General features: G+C 47.6%; 1 protein-coding gene and 1 long non-coding RNA gene across 5 annotated transcripts in view; one reads left to right on the top strand and one right to left on the bottom strand.

Annotated features, from left to right (window-relative positions):
- Nucleotides 1-10041, bottom strand: part of ZDHHC7 (zinc finger DHHC-type palmitoyltransferase 7) — a 33788-nt gene extending 23747 nt beyond the window's left edge. For 2 of the 4 annotated variants that reach the window (XM_060129708.1, XM_060129709.1), the window contains exon 1: nucleotides 9806-10041. The gene's annotated coding sequence lies outside the window, so the exon portion shown is untranslated. The remainder of the gene's footprint in view (nucleotides 1-9805) is intronic. The other 2 variants (XR_009536904.1, XM_060129710.1) reach the window with 2 other exon arrangements.
- Nucleotides 9844-16801, top strand: LOC132509120 (uncharacterized). Its single transcript, XR_009536905.1, has 2 exons — nucleotides 9844-10591; nucleotides 16163-16801. It is a non-coding gene; the product is annotated as an uncharacterized LOC132509120 (long non-coding RNA).
- Nucleotides 16802-18179: the final 1378 nt, after the last annotated feature.

The following is an 18179-nucleotide window of genomic DNA, read 5'->3' on the forward strand; positions in this document are numbered from 1 at the left end:
AAGCCAATGGGGTATTAAGTGAACAGAAGCCAATGGGGTATTAAACGAACAGAAGCCAGTGGGGTATTAAGCGAACAGAAGCCAATGGGGTATTAAGCGAACAGAAGCCAATGGGGTATTAAGTGAACAGAAGCCAATGGGGTATTAAGTGAACAGAAGCCAATGGAGTATTAAGTGAACAGAAGCCAATGGAGTATTAAGTGAACAGAAGCCAATGGGGTATTGAGTGAACAGAAGCCAGTGGGGTATTAAGTGAACAGAAGCCAGTGGGGTATTCAGGGAACAGAAGCCAATGGAGTATTCAGTGAACAGAAGCCAATGGAGTATTAAGTGAACAGAAGCCAATGGAGTATTAAGTGAACAGAAGCCAATGGGGTATTGAGTGCACAGAAGCCAGTGGGGTATTAAGTGAACAGAAGCCAATGGGGTATTAAGTGAACAGAAGCCAATGGAGTATTAAGTGAACAGAAGCCAATGGGGTATTAAGTGAACAGAAGCCAATGGGGTATTGAGTGAACAGAAGCCAATGGGGTATTAAACGAACAGAAGCCAGTGGGGTATTAAGCGAACAGAAGCCAATGGGGTATTAAGTGAACAGAAGCCAATGGGGTATTAAGTGAACAGAAGCCAATGGGGTATTAAGTGAACAGAAGCCAATGGAGTATTAAGTGAACAGAAGCCAATGGAGTATTAAGTGAACAGAAGCCAATGGGGTATTGAGTGAACAGAAGCCAGTGGGGTATTAAGTGAACAGAAGCCAGTGGGGTATTCAGTGAACAGAAGCCAATGGAGTATTCAGTGAACAGAAGCCAATGGAGTATTAAGTGAACAGAAGCCAATGGAGTATTAAGTGAACAGAAGCCAATGGGGTATTGAGTGCACAGAAGCCAGTGGGGTATTAAGTGAACAGAAGCCAATGGGGTATTAAGTGAACAGAAGCCAATGGAGTATTAAGTGAACAGAAGCCAATGGGGTATTAAGTGAACAGAAGCCAATGGGGTATTGAGTGAACAGAAGCCAATGGGGTATTAAGTGAACAGAAGCCAGTGGGGTATTCAGTGAACAGAAGCCAATGGAGTATTCAGTGAACAGAAGCCAATGGAGTATTAAGTGCACAGAAGCCAATGGAGTATTAAGTGAACAGAAGCCAGTGGGGTATTGAGTGCACAGAAGCCAGTGGGGTATTAAGTGAACAGAAGCTAATGGGGTATTGAGTGAACAGAAGCCAGTGGGGTATTGAGTGAACAGAAGCCAATGGGGTATTGAGTGAACAGAAGCCAATGGAGTATTGAGTGAACAGAAGCCAGTGGGGTATTGAGTGCACAGAAGCCAGTGGGGTATTGAGTGCACAGAAGCCAGTGGGGTATTCAGTGCACAGAAGCCAGTGGGGTATTGAGTGAACAGAAGCCAGTGGGGTATTGAGTGAACAGAAGCCAATGGAGTATTAAGTGAACAGAAGCCAGTGGGGTATTGAGTGCACAGAAGCCAGTGGGGTATTGAGTGCACAGAAGCCAATGGGGTATTGAGTGAACAGAAGCCAGTGGGGTATTGAGTGCACAGAAGCCAGTGGGGTATTGAGTGAACAGAAGCCAGTGGGGTATTCAGTGCACAGAAGCCAGTGGGGTATTAAGTGCACAGAAGCCAGTGGGGTATTAAGTGAACAGAAGCCAGTGGGGTATTCAGTGAACAGAAGCCAATGAAGTATTCAGTGAACAGAAGCCAATGGAGTATTAAGTGCACAGAAGCCAATGGAGTATTAAGTGAACAGAAGCCAATGGGGTATTGAGTGAACAGAAGCCAATGGGGTATTAAGTGAACAGAAGCCAATGGGGTATTGAGTGAACAGAAGCCAGTGGGGTATTGAGTGAACAGAAGCCAGTGGGGTATTGAGTGGACAGAAGCCAGTGGGGTATTGAGTGCACAGAAGCCAATGGGGTATTAAGTGCACAGAAGCCAGTGGGGTATTAAGTGCACAGAAGCCAGTGGGGTATTAAGTGAACAGAAGCCAGTGGGGTATTAAGTGCACAGAAGCCAGTGGGGTATTGAGTGAACAGAAGCCAGTGGGGTATTAAGTGCACAGAAGCCAGTGGGGTATTGAGTGAACAGAAGCCAGTGGGGTATTGAGTGAACAGAAGCCAGTGGGGTATTGAGTGAACAGAAGCCAGTGGGGTATTCAGTGCACAGAAGCCAGTGGGGTATTGAGTGCACAGAAGCCAGTGGGGTATTGAGTGAACAGAAGCCAGTGGGGTATTGAGTGCACAGAAGCCAGTGGGGTATTGAGTGAACAGAAGCCAATGGGGTATTAAGTGCACAGAAGCCAATGGAGTATTAAGTGAACAGAAGCCAGTGGGGTATTGAGTGAACAGAAGCCAGTGGGGTATTAAGTGCACAGAAGCCAATGGGGTATTAAGTGCACAGAAGCCAATGGAGTATTAAGTGAACAGAAGCCAATGGGGTATTGAGTGAACAGAAGCCAATGGGGTATTGAGTGCACAGAAGCCAGTGGGGTATTGAGTGCACAGAAGCCAGTGGGGTATTGAGTGAACAGAAGCCAGTGGGGTATTGAGTGCACAGAAGCCAGTGGGGTATTGAGTGCACAGAAGCCAGTGGGGTATTAAGTGAACAGAAGCCAGTGGGGTATTGAGTGCACAGAAGCCAGTGGGGTATTGAGTGAACAGAAGCCAATGGGGTATTGAGTGAACAGAAGCCAATGGGGTATTGAGTGAACAGAAGCCAGTGGGGTATTGAGTGCACAGAAGCCAGTGGGGTATTAAGGCCTCAATAGCGTGCTGGCATGCTGCCCACACTGTGAGCAGGAAACGTACGTAACCTTTCCAGAAAGGTCTTTCAAACTAAAACAAAACAGGGCAAACTGAGAAACACACAAGGAGCCAAGGCTCTGGGAGAGGAAAGCCAGCCTCACGGGGGTGGGGAGGGGACGACACTGGGCTTTTCCCCATCCCAGCAGCCACTCTTCAGCCTCCTGCCAGGTCCTTCTCCTCCACAGACGTGGAACTGTGGCGGTGCCTGGGCTGGGTCCCGGGTTGTCCTCTTTAGCTACATGCTCTCTGAATAATCTCTCAGGATCTCAGGCCCATGTAGTCAGAAAAGAGGCCCCTGGGAAGCTGCCAGGCGTAGTGCGTTACTGGGCGTCTCCAGTCCGTCACTCAGCAACTCCACGGCAGGGTCAAAGCAGAAACCCCTCCACCCACCAAAACCTCCTGAGCCTACCTTCTCGTCTCCATAAATGGTACCAAGGTCAAAAGCCAGGACACACCCTTCATTCCACTCTTTTCCCAACCTCCCCACACCTAACCCGTCAGCAGGTCCTGTGGGCTGGACCTCCAACACCGACCCAGATCAAGGCTGCCCCGCCCGGGCAGCACAAACCAGCGCTCCGTTTCCACACTCACTGCCTCTGTGCGCCCATAACCCACTCCCCGATCAGCACCCAGGCCCAGCTTTTACAGATGTAAGTCGGGTCCTGCCACTCCCTTACCTATTAAAACCAGCCAATTGCTGCCTCTGTGGTTAGAATAAAACCCAAAGGCCACCCTGTGGCTACACAGCCCTACCTGGCCCGGAGCCTGTGGACCGCACCTCTTACCTCCCCTCCCACCCGGGCTGTCTCGTTCCTCTGTCATCACCGCAACAGAATGTTCTTGTAATATCCCCAGCACACCCCGAACTCCGCAAACCCTTGTTCAGTGAGAGAAGGAAAAGCAAAAACAAACCCCAAAGGAACCGGAAAGGAGTAAGAAAGAGGGTCAAAGTGGGAGGCCTGGGGTGGGGTGGGATGGGATGGGGTCAGACGGTCCGGGGAGCTGAAGGGGGAGAAACGTGGACGGGTTAAGGGGGGAGAGGGAGAAGGGGAGGAAGGAGAGAGACCCACGCTGGCAGGGCTTTTTCTGGGTGTGTCACTGGGAGCACACAGGCTGCACGAGGCAGCCTCAAAGGCACGTGTACACAAATGCCAAAGCTTCCACCTTTATCCCCATACCAGAGCCACAGCCTGAAAGTCAAATGGAGGAGCTATTTTTAATCCCAACATGGTAACTAAACCCTCAAGAATTCCAAAGCCAGAGACAAAAAGAACCCCAGAGTCCCCAAACGCTTCAAGTGTCCCGTCCCAGGGAAAGGCTGAGCCTGAACCAAGCTGGTGAATCCCCGCCTCTTTCCTTATCTTCCTAAATGGGGTTTCTTTGTTTAATAGGAAATGAACTTTTGTAACATCAGACTTGCCCAAACCTGCAACGCGAGGCCCATCTGACCCGCTCACAGTGAACCTAGCTCTCAGATGCAAGTTAACGACAATGTAAGATACTGGAATGTGAAAGGACAGGACAGTTACTGAACATCTGCCATGGGTCAGGACCTTTGTATACATCACGACGGTGAACCCTGCCGCTACCCTAAAAACGAGGTGCTCGCTAAGGGATGAGGAAATTGCGCCTTCGAGCTGCAGTACCCTGCCCAAGCTCACAGCCAGCAAAGTGTGGAGTCGGGGCTGTTCCGACTCCAAAGCCCATGCTCTTCCATGAAAACACGGCATCATCTCCCTGAGCACTTGGTTTCAGAAAACATGTTCCGTAACGTGGACACTGAATCTGGGAAATACAGACCGCTAAGAATTCAAAACGTCCCGACCAGAAATACTGTAAGAGCCTGTCTCAAGAGAAACTGGAAGCTTCTCTATCCTGCCTGCCCCTGCTTATTACTAGGTCTGCAAACGCACTGCGCCCTGTCCCAGAATGACCCAAACCACCAGCTTAACACAGAGCTGGCCTCTCCTTCCATTTACTGATAACACTCCTCACACAGCCAGTATTTACTAAGCACCTTTTTTTTTTTTTAATGTTGAGCCTTCTTTTAATTTATTTATTTTTATTTTTGGCTGTGTTGGGTCTTCGTTTCAGTGCGAGCGCTTTCTCCAGTTGCGGCAAGCGGGGGCCACTCTTCATCGCGGTGCGCGGGCCTCTCACTGTCGTGGCCTCTCCTGTTGCGGAGCACAGGCTCCAAATGCGCAGGCTCAGTAGTTGTGGCTCACGGGCCCAGTTGCTCTGCGGCATGTGGGATCCTCCCAGACCAGGGCTCGAACCCGTGTCCCCTGCATTAGCAGGCAGATTCTCAACCACTGCGCCACCAGGGAAGCACTACTAAGCACCTTTTAACCTCTGGACACAAGGCCTCTTCTTCCCTCATTCCTACATGCTGCCCACGCTTCCTGCTTACAGCTCTGACCCTTCCCTTCCCACCTTTCTCACAACCCAAGCTTAGGCACCCTCACCTCTGGCTGTACCTCTGTAGAACCCTAACCAACAGAGGTGCCAAACCTTGGGACCATGGCATTCAAGGCGCCACTGAATCTGGCTCCCCTGCCCTTCCAGGCTCTTCCACGCAGCGTTCATCCTGCTTCCCCTGCCGGGCCTGTTCACACCTCTGTGCTTCTGCTCCCGTTGTTTCCTCCAATTAGAAGACTCTCGCTCTCTGCCTATTTACCACGCACCCACTATGTACAAACCACTGCAGGGTAAGTGTTTTCAAAACTGTGAGGTGCTGTACCAATATAAGGCATTATCTTGGCCCCATGAAGAGTCTGGATTTATTAGACAATTATTAAAATTCTACTAGAGGTTTTTCAAGAATAGAATGAACTAGTAAGCAAAACAAGAATATGTCTGTAGATAGAGGCAAAGAAGTGAGTGAAAGAGAAAAAAAATCAGAGGCAAGTGAGAGTAAGTGACTAAATGCCATCCCCTAACAGGCAGACCAAAGTACAGACACATGTTAAACTGGAAAGGAGGCGTTTTCTCCTCCTCAGAGGCAAGGGGAAGAAAAAGACTGATGGGCATTCAGAGATATCTCAGCTGGAATGGAGTCAAAGTTGAGAGAACTCTCCCAGCAGCCTCTGCTCTATGATCTATAAGGGAGAGTCCTCTGTCAATGGTAAAGCAAAAAAAGTGTGTGTGTATATATATAATATAGATACACATATATACATAATTTTAAGTGAGGTATAGTTGATTTACAATATATGTTTCAGGTGTATGACATTCACAATTTTTAAAGGTTATATTCCATTTATGCTGCAACTAAGGAGCCCAGGAGCCACAACTAAGGAGCCTGCCTGCCACAACTGAGGAGCCCACATGCTGCAACTAAATGAGCCAATGAGCTGCAACTAAGGAGCCCGCCTGCCACAACTGAGACCCGGTGCAACAAAGCAAATAAATAAAAAAACTTAAAAATTGGCTGTATTCCCCGAGTTTTACAATATATCCTTGGAGCGTATTTATTAACGATGGTTTATACTTCTTAATCCCCCACCCCATCTTGCCCCTCCCCTTCCCTCTCCCCACTGGTAACCACTGGTTTGTTCTATAGCTGTGAGTCTGCATCTCTTTTTAAAAAGTATATTTTTAAGGAAGGTACCATGAATGAAGGAAGGATGCTGTGTAATAAAGAATCTAACCACGCTCAAATGAAGGTCTGGGCTTTATCATTGGCTGACCATCTGATTTAGGGTGGGGACTGGCCACACCAGAAAGACCAACATGATTTAGGGTGGGGCTCTGGGTCACGCAGTATCAGCTGACCTGGAAACTGAGATCAACCTTGTGGGCGGTCAATCAATCAATCATTTATGCCCATGTCACAGAAGCCCAATAAAGACTGCAAACACCAAGGCTCAGGTGAGCATCCCTGGTTGGCAATACCTGGCGCAGTGTCTTGTGTCAACACCAGTTACGCACCACGTTCCAGCTCCTTGGGGAGAGGACGATGGAAGCTCCGTGTTCGGAGCCCCAGATCCTGTCCTGAGAGCCGCTTCACTTGGCTGACTTTTAATAAACCATAACTCTGAGCACAACAGCTTTCAGTGAGTTCCGTGAGGCCTGCTAGCTAGTAATCCAACCTGAGGGGGGCTTGGGGAACCCCCAGACTTGCAACTGGTGTCAGAAGTGACGGTGGTCTCGTGTGGACTGTTCCCTCTCAACTTTGTAGCTGACCAATTCTGCAGGTAGCCCAAACTCTTCTCAGGTGCTTCAGCTGAAGGGTCACACACAAGTTGCTAACCTGACCCTGGAAACTGGCTTTGGGGACAAAAGGGAGCAAGAGTGAGTGTTTAGGTTCTATACTTTATGCTCTGCTCCAGTGTTCGAACTTCTTTTTTTTTTTTTTTTTTAACAAAACAAGCATGTGTTACCTCTGTAATTAAAACATTACTTTTAAGAAACATACCCCCAAAAAGCTGCTTTAAGAAAACTATCTTGTGTAGTTGCTCAGCACGGATTGGAGCAGGGAAATTCTGGAATCATCAGGAAAACTACTTCTCAATTCATCCCAAGCATCAACTTCACATGTGAACTTACTGCTCGTTCCATTTCCTCACATTAACAAAGATTATGTGATTTATGTCACCAAAGGGTCCAAGCCTTGCAGATAAGTTTCAGAAAGAATGTAAAAGCGTGTCCAGACTTTTGACTGGCTCAAGACCGTTCTTATACAAAGTTCCTTTCAGTACTTTCTCTCTGTCGCTGAGAGGGTCATTCTACTCATGCTAATATTTGTCCTTTCTAGAAGAGGATTTCTGCTTTCATAGTGCATTGATGAGCAAGGCTGAAAATTCCCAACTCACTCCTTGTAATCGAGGCAGGCTCTAGTCATTGGTAAAAAAAATAATAAAAAATAACAAAAGAAAACTTCTGTATACATCTCTACCCACTTTGCTTTGACGTGAGATGTGTGCATAAAGAGTTCCAGTTGTTGGGCTTCCCTGGTGGCGCAGTGGTTGAGAGTCCGACTGCCGATGCAGGGGACACGGGTTCGCGCCCCGGTCCGGGAAAATCCCACCTGCCGCAGAGCGGCTGGGCCCGTGAGCCATGGCCGCTGAGCCTGCGCATCCGGAGCCTGTGCTCCGCAACGGGAGAGGCCACAACGGTGAGAGGCCCGCGTACCGCAAAAAAAAAAAAAAAAGAAAAAGAGTTCCAGTTGTTGATTTATGAATTATTTAGGAAATTACTATCAAATAGTCTCATGCTCCTCCACCTCACAACTGAAAAGCCCACCTACCAGCCTCACTCCTGAAAGCACACAACCCAAATAATGTCAGTCACTCGACGCTTCTATTTACCAGAATCTTCAAGATGTGCAATTTAAGACGTCTGTTCCATTCCGTTTTTCAAATATCCCAAGAGCCTTTCTCTTTAATCAAGTACTTTGGGGCTTCCCTGGTGGTCCAATGGCTAAGGCTCCGTGCCCCCAATGCAAGGGGCTTGGGTTTGATCCCTGGTCAGGGAACTAGATCCCACATGCCGCAACTAAGAGTTCACATGCCACAACTAAGTTTGCATGCTGCAACGAAGATCCCGCATGCCGTAACTAAGACCCAGCACAGCCAAGATAAATAGATATTAAAAAAAAAAGTATTCTGACTTCCTAAGAAGTAAATTTACGGCGCGGGCTTTCTCTAGTTGCAGTGAGCGGGGGCTACACTTCGTTGTGGGGCGCGGACTTCTCACTGCAGTGACTTCTCTTGTTGCGGAGCATGGGCTCTAGGCGTGTGGGCTTCAGTAGCTGTGGCTCGCAGGCTCAGTAGGTGTGGCTTGCGGGCTCTGGAGCGCAGGCTCAGTAGTTGTGGCCCACTGGCTTAGTTGCCCCGTGGCATGTGGGATCTTCCCAGACCAGGGCTCGAACCTGTGTCCCCTGCATTGGCAGGCGGATTCTTAACCACTGAGCGACCAGAGAAGTCCCCAAGGTGACTTTCTAAAAAGGCGACTTCAGATAAGTAAACCTTGTTAAGACAGAATCAAAAAGATTAAACCTGGCTTTTAAAAAGGTGACTTTAAGCAAATAAAATTTGTGAAAGTATCAACAGATTAAATTCATCATCTTTAAGGTGAAGAGTCTAAGAAGAAATATACATTGGCCCAGATTTCTAGACCATTTGAGACAGCAGTAGTAAAACAGATAAACCTATGTGCATTAAGTACAAACACTAAGCAGACTGCAAACGTTAAACACTGTAGCATTGCTTGGACAGCCCTTTACACCACCTGGTCAGTAAAAGAAGCTACAAAGCAGCTACGTCAACAGTTCTTAACCGCCCCCCGCCAAAAAAAAACTGGTTACCCATAAGCCAATAAAGTGTGTCCATCCGACAGCGAAAAGAGACTTAGTTTCAGCAGCAATGACGCCTCAGGAGAGATGAGCCTTGGCGACAGCAAGAAAAGATGCAAACATTGCCCTGAAGGCTGACCTGACTGTCCCAGGTGCCCTGGCAGGCAATCCCCCAAAGATCATTGACAGGGGAAGGGAAGATAAGGAAGAAGGTGGGCAAAGAATAAAAAAGGAAAATTAAAACTTACAAGGGAGGGAAGAACTGGAGCATTCATTCGAGAAGCCATGGGTGACGTGAGAGGAAGCCCACTGTAACGCATGCCTATAAACTACTCCTTACAGCTTACACAGGATTTACTGCCACTCTTCTAACTCCAACGACAACCCCGTTATTAGTTATTAAAGGAAAAAACCGCGGCTCGGAGCCCTGAGTGTCGCACCCAAGGTCAGGCAGAAAGCTGGGGCTGCAATTCGGGCCCTACCCCGAAAGGTGCACTAAGGAGTGACAAGGAGACACCTGGAAGAGGAGTCAAGCGCTGGCACAGAGGTGCCCCGAGGAACTCGGGAAGGTCGTAGGTGCGGGGTGGGGTGGAGGAAAGGGAGCAGGGGGCTCGGGGCTGGCGGACGGGGGCCTGGAGTGGCCGGGAGACCCGGGCGCGAGCAGCCCGCCCCGGCCCACCGCACTCACCCGAGGCCCGGGCGGGGTCGCCCGGCGCTGCGGCTCCTCCCGGCCTGCGGCGGCGGCGGCGGCGACTGCAGCGGCCGAGGCAGGGACGCATCATGCGGCCGCACTCATGGCCGGGCCGGAGGGGGCCCCGCGGCTCGGCTCGGTCCTGCCGGGCCGGTCGGAGGGAGGCGGCCTCCGAGCGGACTCGAGAGACAGAGCCCAACCTGGAGAGCTTGGCGGCACGACCCCCGGAAGTGAACCTCGCGTGGTCAGCGGCGCCGCGTTTGCGCAGTTCCGGTCGCGCCGCTCCCGGCAGCGGAGCAGGGTGTTTGAGGTGGTTTGCTGGGACTCAGCGGCCGGGATCCCTTTGGGACAGAGGACCTTAAAGACTGACATTTCCCGGAGAAAGGCGACTCTTAGTCGCAAGGTCCCCTCGCTAAAATAAAGGGACCCATTCAAACTGAGGTCCGGAAGAGAAAGGATGAGGGCTACGTGCTACCGCAAGGTCCAAGCCGCGCGGCTAGGCTTTTTGACTCGGGGAGGAGTTCTTGCCCGGGTTTACTGAGCCCGCGGTGGCCCTTCTGAGCCAGCGTTAGGTGTGACCTGTACGGCGTGCGAGGACGGAACGCGGGTTAATGGAGAAGCGCGAGTGGGAACGACGGAGCCAGAAAGCACGTGGGGAGTAGGGGAAGCGCCATTGGATGCGCGATTCCTGATTCGCTGAGCCTCTGGTTCCCCTCTGAGCGACCTGGAAACCATGGCATCCCAGCGATTCCTTCCAGATGCTAAGTCCTAAGGTTTTTGAAGGTGGAAACGTGGTTGGGTTTTGTTTGGGTTTTTTTGGGGGGGGTGGGAGTGGTATTTCCTACAATATTTGGGACAATTTCCGCAGGGCTGGGAAGTAGGCGCTCAGTGTTTGTTATTAAACTCTTTACCCACTAACTTGTAAGATTGATTAGAAACAGTCATTGCAGCTGCGGGATCTATCAGACTCCCACTGCCTGCAAACCACCTTTTCACAATTTACCGTTCTTACTCCCAGAAACGCTTATCCAGCCAAGCTTTTGGAAGTAAGGGGTGCATTAATCATCAAAATTTGAACTTTGAAAGCTTAAAATTTTGTTACTGTACCTCTGCACTCACAATGGGGCTATGCGTTCAGTCATTGAGCCTCCTATCTCCTGGTCTGTTTATTCCCACGTGGAAGAAAAGTGGGGTAGGCCTCCAATCCGTGGTCAATTCTTTTTGCATAGGCTGAAAGAAAGGATGATTGTCTTTGGAGAACATCAAGACTACAAGTGCCTGCTATGCTTAAGATATACTTGCTATGAGCAAATTAAGAGTATCTTTTTTTAAATTGAAGTATAGTTGATTTACAATATCGTGTTAGTTTCAGGTGTACAGCACAGTGATTTCAGTTATACATACATATACATATGTATCTATTCTTTTTCAGATGCTTTGCCCTTATAGGTTATTACAAAATATTGCGTATAGTTCCTTGTGCTATACAGTAGGTCCTTGTTGGTTATCTATTTTATATATAGTAGTGTGTATGTTAATCCCAACCTCCTAATTTATCCCTCCCCCCAAAAGAGTATCTTTAAAAAAAAAAAAGAAAAACTTAAATCATGACTGTCATACAAATATAAACACATGTCAGAGATTTAATTTAACTCACTGATTCATGAGGAAGTAGGTAAGGTGATCCATGTGGTTCAGAGATGAGTCCGAAAGGCAGGCACGTGTGCAGTGAGGAAGGCTGCAGTGAATTTGCTTAGTAGCTGCTTCTGGCTTCTTCTACAATGGGGAAGTCAACTGAACTTCTACCAGACGAGATTCATTTGTATGTCTGATGTCGGTGGACAAAAATTGTTACCAAGTTGGTCAGCTGGACCTGCGCCGGGGTCCTAGCCCCAGCCGAGACCTCTTGTCTTTTTCCGATCAGATTCGCACAGACAACGATGAAACCAGTGCTGAGACTGGAACAGTACCAGCTGTATTTAGTGGCCAAAGAATGGAAAGGGGGCATCTAGTTCGCAAATCGACTTCTCCACCCAATTCAGGGGGAGCCACCAAATATATTGGCAGGTCGAGGTTAAAAGGAGGGAATTGGAAGGAGTGGGAGGAATATTCCTGACTTACTGGAGAACAGGGGTGTGGTTTGGACCTTGAACTGTTGCAACTCTCCTTTTCAGTCCTTATATGGGCTTTTCTGGTTGTTGTCATGGCAGTCGTCAACTTCCTGGCCCTGGTGGGTGTGTCATTTAACATATGCTAATATATTACAGAGTATAATGAGGCTCAAGGTCTACTGGAAGTCAAATCTTCGGCCATCTTGGGCCTGGTTGGTTCTAACCAGTTCTTATTTTTTTCTGTTTGCATCTTCCTCCTGAAACTTAGATAAGAATAATTGGTTTCCATTCGAGGGAGGGTCAGGGATATGATTCTGGGGCAACAGCCTTGGTAACAGAATCACTAGGATTGCTTTCGATTCTCCAAAACCTATAGAGTTATAAATGGCTTAAAGCAAAGAAAAAAATCCATAGAACCACATAACCCAAGGGTGTGCATGACAACACCTAGCTGTCCATTGAAGGCACCCAATAATTTTTTTTGACCCATTTCAAAGTCTTTCACAAAAAGACTCATAATTCTCCTGTGTCCCCACACTTGTATAGGCTTGTTTATTGTGACTTTAAAATTGCATTGTTGCTAAAGGAAATAGCACAGTAAAATCATTCATCAAAATATTTAACAGGGATGACAGCAGTTGACAAAAACAATTCAACTCTTTCAAGGACTTTCATCTCTTTCTCAACAGACTTGATATGTGGTCTTCTGCAAGTCATTTCCCCTCTCCAAACCTCAGCTTTTTTTTTTTTTTTAATCTCTAAAATATGATCTCAGACTTGATTTCTAAGGTTTCTTCCTGTTCTGAGACTGTGGTTCAACAGTTTTTTGCCTCACCTTGATTTCATAAGGCCCATAGAACCAAAAACCTAACATTGGACGCCCTTGCAAGGATGGGAAACATCCCATCTTCAGGATTAGTTCTGTTTACCCATCAGGAGCTAGTTTCCAGCTAACCACTCATCCCAGGAAATAGTTCTTTTAAAGTGGAGCCTCTGTTCAACCACGTGGAAAGATCCTCAGCCTCATTCAAAGTAAAAGGAACGAATGCAAATTTAGAGTACCAAGAGACCGCATTTTTCACCTAGTGAGTTGGCAAAGATGAAAGTTCGGTGAATCCTCTGTTGCCAAGGCAGCCCAAACTGATGCCATTGTCAATTTATTCAGCTCTTTGCAGAGCAAGATAGCAAATGTGAATCACAAAAATCTAAGTGTACTGCACCCTGTGACCCAGCAGTCCCGCTCAGGAATTTATCCTACAGGCAGACTCACCCATGTACACAAAGATGTTTGCACTTCAATGTTTACAGTAGGATGTTTGTAGAAGCAAAAAACTGCATCGCCCTGTGTGCCATCAGTATATTAAATAAAGTGTGTTATACATACAAAGGGAATGCTGTGGTGTGCAGTGGCCTTTGAGGTATATTAAGTCCATTGTGTAAAACTGTATTTGTGTGAAAAAGAAGATTTGGGGGATGTATATGTTTACGTACACAGAATATCCCTGGAAAAATATACAAGGAATAGGTCTGTGACTTGTTAAGCTTGTAAACCATGTATCCATTTTTAAATACATAAAAATTGAATGAGACAACCCAATAGAACAATTGGCAAAACACAGGTACTTCACAAAAGAATATCCAAAACATGAAAAAATGCTCATTTTCATTAGTCATCAGGGAAATGCAAACTTAAACCACAATGAAATCGTATTTACACACCCACTAGAACGGCTAACGTGAAAAAACAAGTGCTGGCAAACATGTAGAAAAACTGGGACTTCCATACACCTCACTGCTGGGGGTAGGGATGTGATGATTAAACCGCCCAGGGCAGCTGTTAGGAGTACCTGCTGAAGGTGGACCAAAAGACTTGTGCTAGAATGTTCCCACAATACACACACAGTACAGTGTTGTTCACAGATGTTTAGGTTGTTTGTAGTTTGGGGGTAGAATGAATGAATCGTGGTATACGTATACAGTGAAATACGGTACGGAATGAAAGTACACACTACATACAACAATACAAATAAATCTCACACAGGATGTTGAATAAGAGAAGCAAGACATGAAAGAGTACATACTGTATAATTTTATTAATAAAAAGCTCAAAGTTGGGCAAAACTGATCTTTGGTGGAGGAAGACAGGGCAGGGCAGTGATGACCACTGAGGTGGGGATGCTAGGGTGCCAGTTATAGTCTATTTCTTGACCTGGGTGCTGGTTGTATGAGTGTTCACTTGGTAAAAATTCAGCCACGTACATTTATGGTTTGTATGCTGTACTTTAAGTAAACAGTGGGAGAAAGAGAGAGAGACTTCCAACGGTTTATTGTACAGTGGAAAATCAGAAATTTCTTCAGAAGGGAGTTTGGGGGGTTTCTTACTTTTTCCACTGAGATCGTGATGTTGAATGCATCAGGAAGCCGGAAGGTTGAAACTCCACAACCCATGGTGTTGAACAAGGCCCAGGAAGTCCAGAAACCCAAAGTGGTATGATATGTTCCTGAATTCCTTTTCACTGGGCCACCTCACCTCCAGCTGTGGGTAAAGCCTGCTGCGGCAGCAGGCCTGTGCTTGGGGCTCTGTGTCCCCTGGATGTCCCAAGCTGGCTCTCTCAGGCCCTTCAGGACTTGACTCGGAGCACATCTTCCTCCCCGGCAGCCTATTGAAAAATTCTCCCTCTCTCCCATTCCTGCAACAGTTCACTTCCCCCTCCCTGCTTTGCTCCTGGTCACAAGTCAGCTAACATCCTCTGTCACTTAGTTATGCCATCGTTTATCCCTCACTGCAGTGCAAGCCTCGTGAAAGGCAGGGATTTTGTTGGTCTCGTTCGCTGTCAAAATGCAGCGACTCAATAAATATGCATTGAATGAATGAATGAACATGCCATGGTTGGCCCCTTTTTCAGACGAAGAAACAGGCCCAATGAGTTTAAGGAGTGTGCTGAAGGTCATACAGCTAGGAGAGGAGCCTCGCTGCCTCATAGACTCTCTTCATCCTCATGTCTGTGAAACTGGTACGATCTCTTTGTGCAGCTGAGAAAACAGGCTCAGTTAAGTGATCGCCCCAAAGAAGCAGAGCCCAGCTAGCCTGCAGACCTCTTTCTGTCCAGCTCTGAAGATCCTGCTCTTTATACCATAACATTCTCACTCTCTAAGGAGCCAGAGGCCATGCGCTATACATAGCAGCTCTATACCAAGTCCTGAGGGCTCACCTGGGATGTGATCCCCAGCTCCTCCTACCAGGACCTGATCCACCAAGTTGCCTGGAAGCAAGTCCCTGCCCACTTGTGCTCTGGCTCCAACAACTCAGTCCTCTTCTTTTCCTCCACCTCCACCCCCCAGATCCTTATCTTAAACCTGTGTTGGTTCATTCAACAAATATTTAATCGCCTACTCTCGGAACCATGTTAAGCGCTGCAGACACGGGGGTGAGCAAAACCAAAGTTCCTACCTGTCGTGGAGCTCAGAGACTAATTAAACTGATAAAGTGGAGAAGCCACATTGCCTGCTTTATCCTGTATAGTTCTTTTTTGGATTCATCCTCTAATCAAAGTATTTTGAATATTGATTCACCCATCAAATGAATATACTATTTCTCCCACCTTTTCTTCATGCTCATTATACAATATCACAAGATATCTTAGCAAATGCTTGGTTCCGGGTATCTGCTGCTTTCCCTTTTTTTTAAAAATAAATTTATTTATTTATTTATTTTTGGCTGCGCTGGGTCTTCTTTCCTGTGCGCGGGCTTTCTCTAGTTGCGGCGAGTGGGGACGACTCTTCGTTGCGGTGCGCAGGCTTCTCATTGCGGTGGCTTCTCTTGTTGCAGAGCACGGGCTCTAGGTACGCGGGCTTCAGTAATTGTGGCACACAGGCTCAGTAGTTGTGGCACACGGGCTTAGTTGCTCCGCCGCACGTGGGATCTTCCCGGACCAGGGCTCGAACCCCTGTCCCCTGCGTTGGCAGGCGGATTCTTAACCACTGCGCCACCAGGGAAGCCCCTGTTGCTTTCCGTTGCCTGACCCAAACCCACCCCTCTTCTTCTGGCAAGAGCACCTCAGTTTCCCATGGGCACCCACCCTTCCCTTCCTCTCCACCCAGTAGTTAGGTGGGGCCAATCTCCAACACCTGGCCTCAGCGATTGGTTTAAGGGCATGAGCATATGAGCGCTGCTCGTCCTTTCAGACCAAATCCTGAGACGTTTGCTGGAAATACCGAAGGAGAAAATTCTTTTTTTCCACAGGGGCTGCTGAGTTGAGAGAACATAAGCCTGTTGCTGCTGAAGACCACTCTATAAAAAGAACCTGATCTGAGAATGAAGCCCAGCTCAGAGGGAAGCAGTCAAGAAGGGGAGAGAGACCAAGTTCTGATGACATCACTTGGCCCCTGGATCCTGCTGGGCCAACCCCAGAACTTTTCAGTTTTTGAAAAACCAGTTTGCCGGGATTTCTGTCACTTATTACTGAAAGAATTTTGGTAAATATACCTTCCAGGTGCAAATACACTACTTCTATCATATTTCCTTGAATTACGAGTCTATAGATTTCATAGCTTGAAATCTCATGCTTAAGCCAGCATGACTTGGTCTTTGACGTCAGTGCTTCCTCTTCTGAGGGGTCACAGATGTTTTTCATGAGTTATCTGGCCTGAATGCTTCCCAGGCCCAATGTCAAGTTCACTGGTCTGTGGTTTGTAGAACTCACTACCCCCCCCCCTTTTTTTTTAAATAAAATGGCCATATCATCTGCCTCTCTCCAACTTGCTGGCAAGTACAGAATATCTTTTATGTGGTATGGAGAGATAAGGTCCATATGAATCTCTTGAGGAGAAATGACATTTCCCCCAAATGGAATCCGACCCTGAATAAACTCACATTTTCCAATTTTCTTGACTAGTTGGTATATCCAGAGTCAGAACAAGGCTGCAAGAGCCCATGCCTGGTCCTGGGTTCACTCGCTGAACCAAGGGAGGACTTCCTCTAGCCACACATATGACCCTCCTCCATCCCATAAAGTCTTCATGATGGGCTTGTATTCTGCTGGACGCAGGGCAGAAACTCACAGGGACCAATGGCATGCCCACCAATCTGTAGTGCCCACATAAGGGAATGAACGCCACCTTACACTCCTTCCCTTCCTGATTTCATACCAAGCTTAAAACACCCAGAGATCCGGTTTCTTGCACATGATGGCTACACTGAGCTGGTCAAGCAAACCTGGAATGGACCTGTGGTGCTGAAGGCCCCATAACTCTTGTGGAACCACAGCTTCCAGCTTTGTCCTCCACGTTGGTCCCTTTAACTTCCCCCAGCAAGTTTTTTCTTAACTTTTTGGCCACACCACACGGGCATGCAGGATCTTAGTTCCCCAACCAGGAATCGAACCCATGCCCCCTGCAGTGGGGAAGGGAGTCTTAATCACTGGACTGCCAGGGAAGACCTCCCTCCCAGAAAGTCTTTTAAGTTCAATAGGCCAACTTCCCTGCGATCAGCAGCTCCATGCTTGGTGCACAGGAAAGACACTTGATCATCAATCCATATGTCATCTTTTCTCCTACATGGCAGATCTTTAGTTCCTTCTAGGAACTAAAGACTTCTAGGAACTAAAGACTAAAGAACTGCTAGGACTTCGGAGAACCCCCAGTTTTCTGAAATGGACAGTCTGCCCTAGTTCAGATACCAGGGCATTCATTTAAAGGTAGAGCTTTATTATGTCATACAGCCAACCCCCAGAAGGAGCACTGTAGTTCTGCAGTGTAGCTCTGGAAATGCCTTTAGAGAATTTGAGGCGTCAGAGCCCACACTGTTTTGCTAGGTGCTGGAACCAAGTTTGCCATAACCGCAAAATTACTGGGAGGGGGTGTCAGTTTACATTTCTGTACTTGCTCTAGAACGGAAAAAGCTCCCCTAGGAGGTACTTTTATTTTTTACCTTTTGTGGTTTTGGTTTGTTTGTTTGAATTGAAGACACGTGGAAGAAACCCAAACCCGACAGCCTGAAAATTGTGTTTATTGTATCTGGTGAAAAGATGCTGATTGGCCTAGACGTTTCAGAGCAGAAGGTGGAATCCATCAGCTTTTAAGAAGCCCCCTTTCAAAAAATCAATCGGCCTCAAACTGCCCTTCTATTCCATACATCCTCGCTTGACTTGTTTTACAAGTATGCTCGTTAATGTCAAGACGTCACCCTAACTCTGAAATAGGCGAGGAGGAAATGGCAAAGGGCATCCTTGTTTTAAAGGTGCGGATACCACGGCGGGCAA

The sequence above is a fragment of the Lagenorhynchus albirostris genome, chromosome 19, assembly GCF_949774975.1.
Source record: "Lagenorhynchus albirostris chromosome 19, mLagAlb1.1, whole genome shotgun sequence".
In the NCBI taxonomy this organism is placed as follows: domain Eukaryota; kingdom Metazoa; phylum Chordata; class Mammalia; order Artiodactyla; family Delphinidae; genus Lagenorhynchus; species Lagenorhynchus albirostris.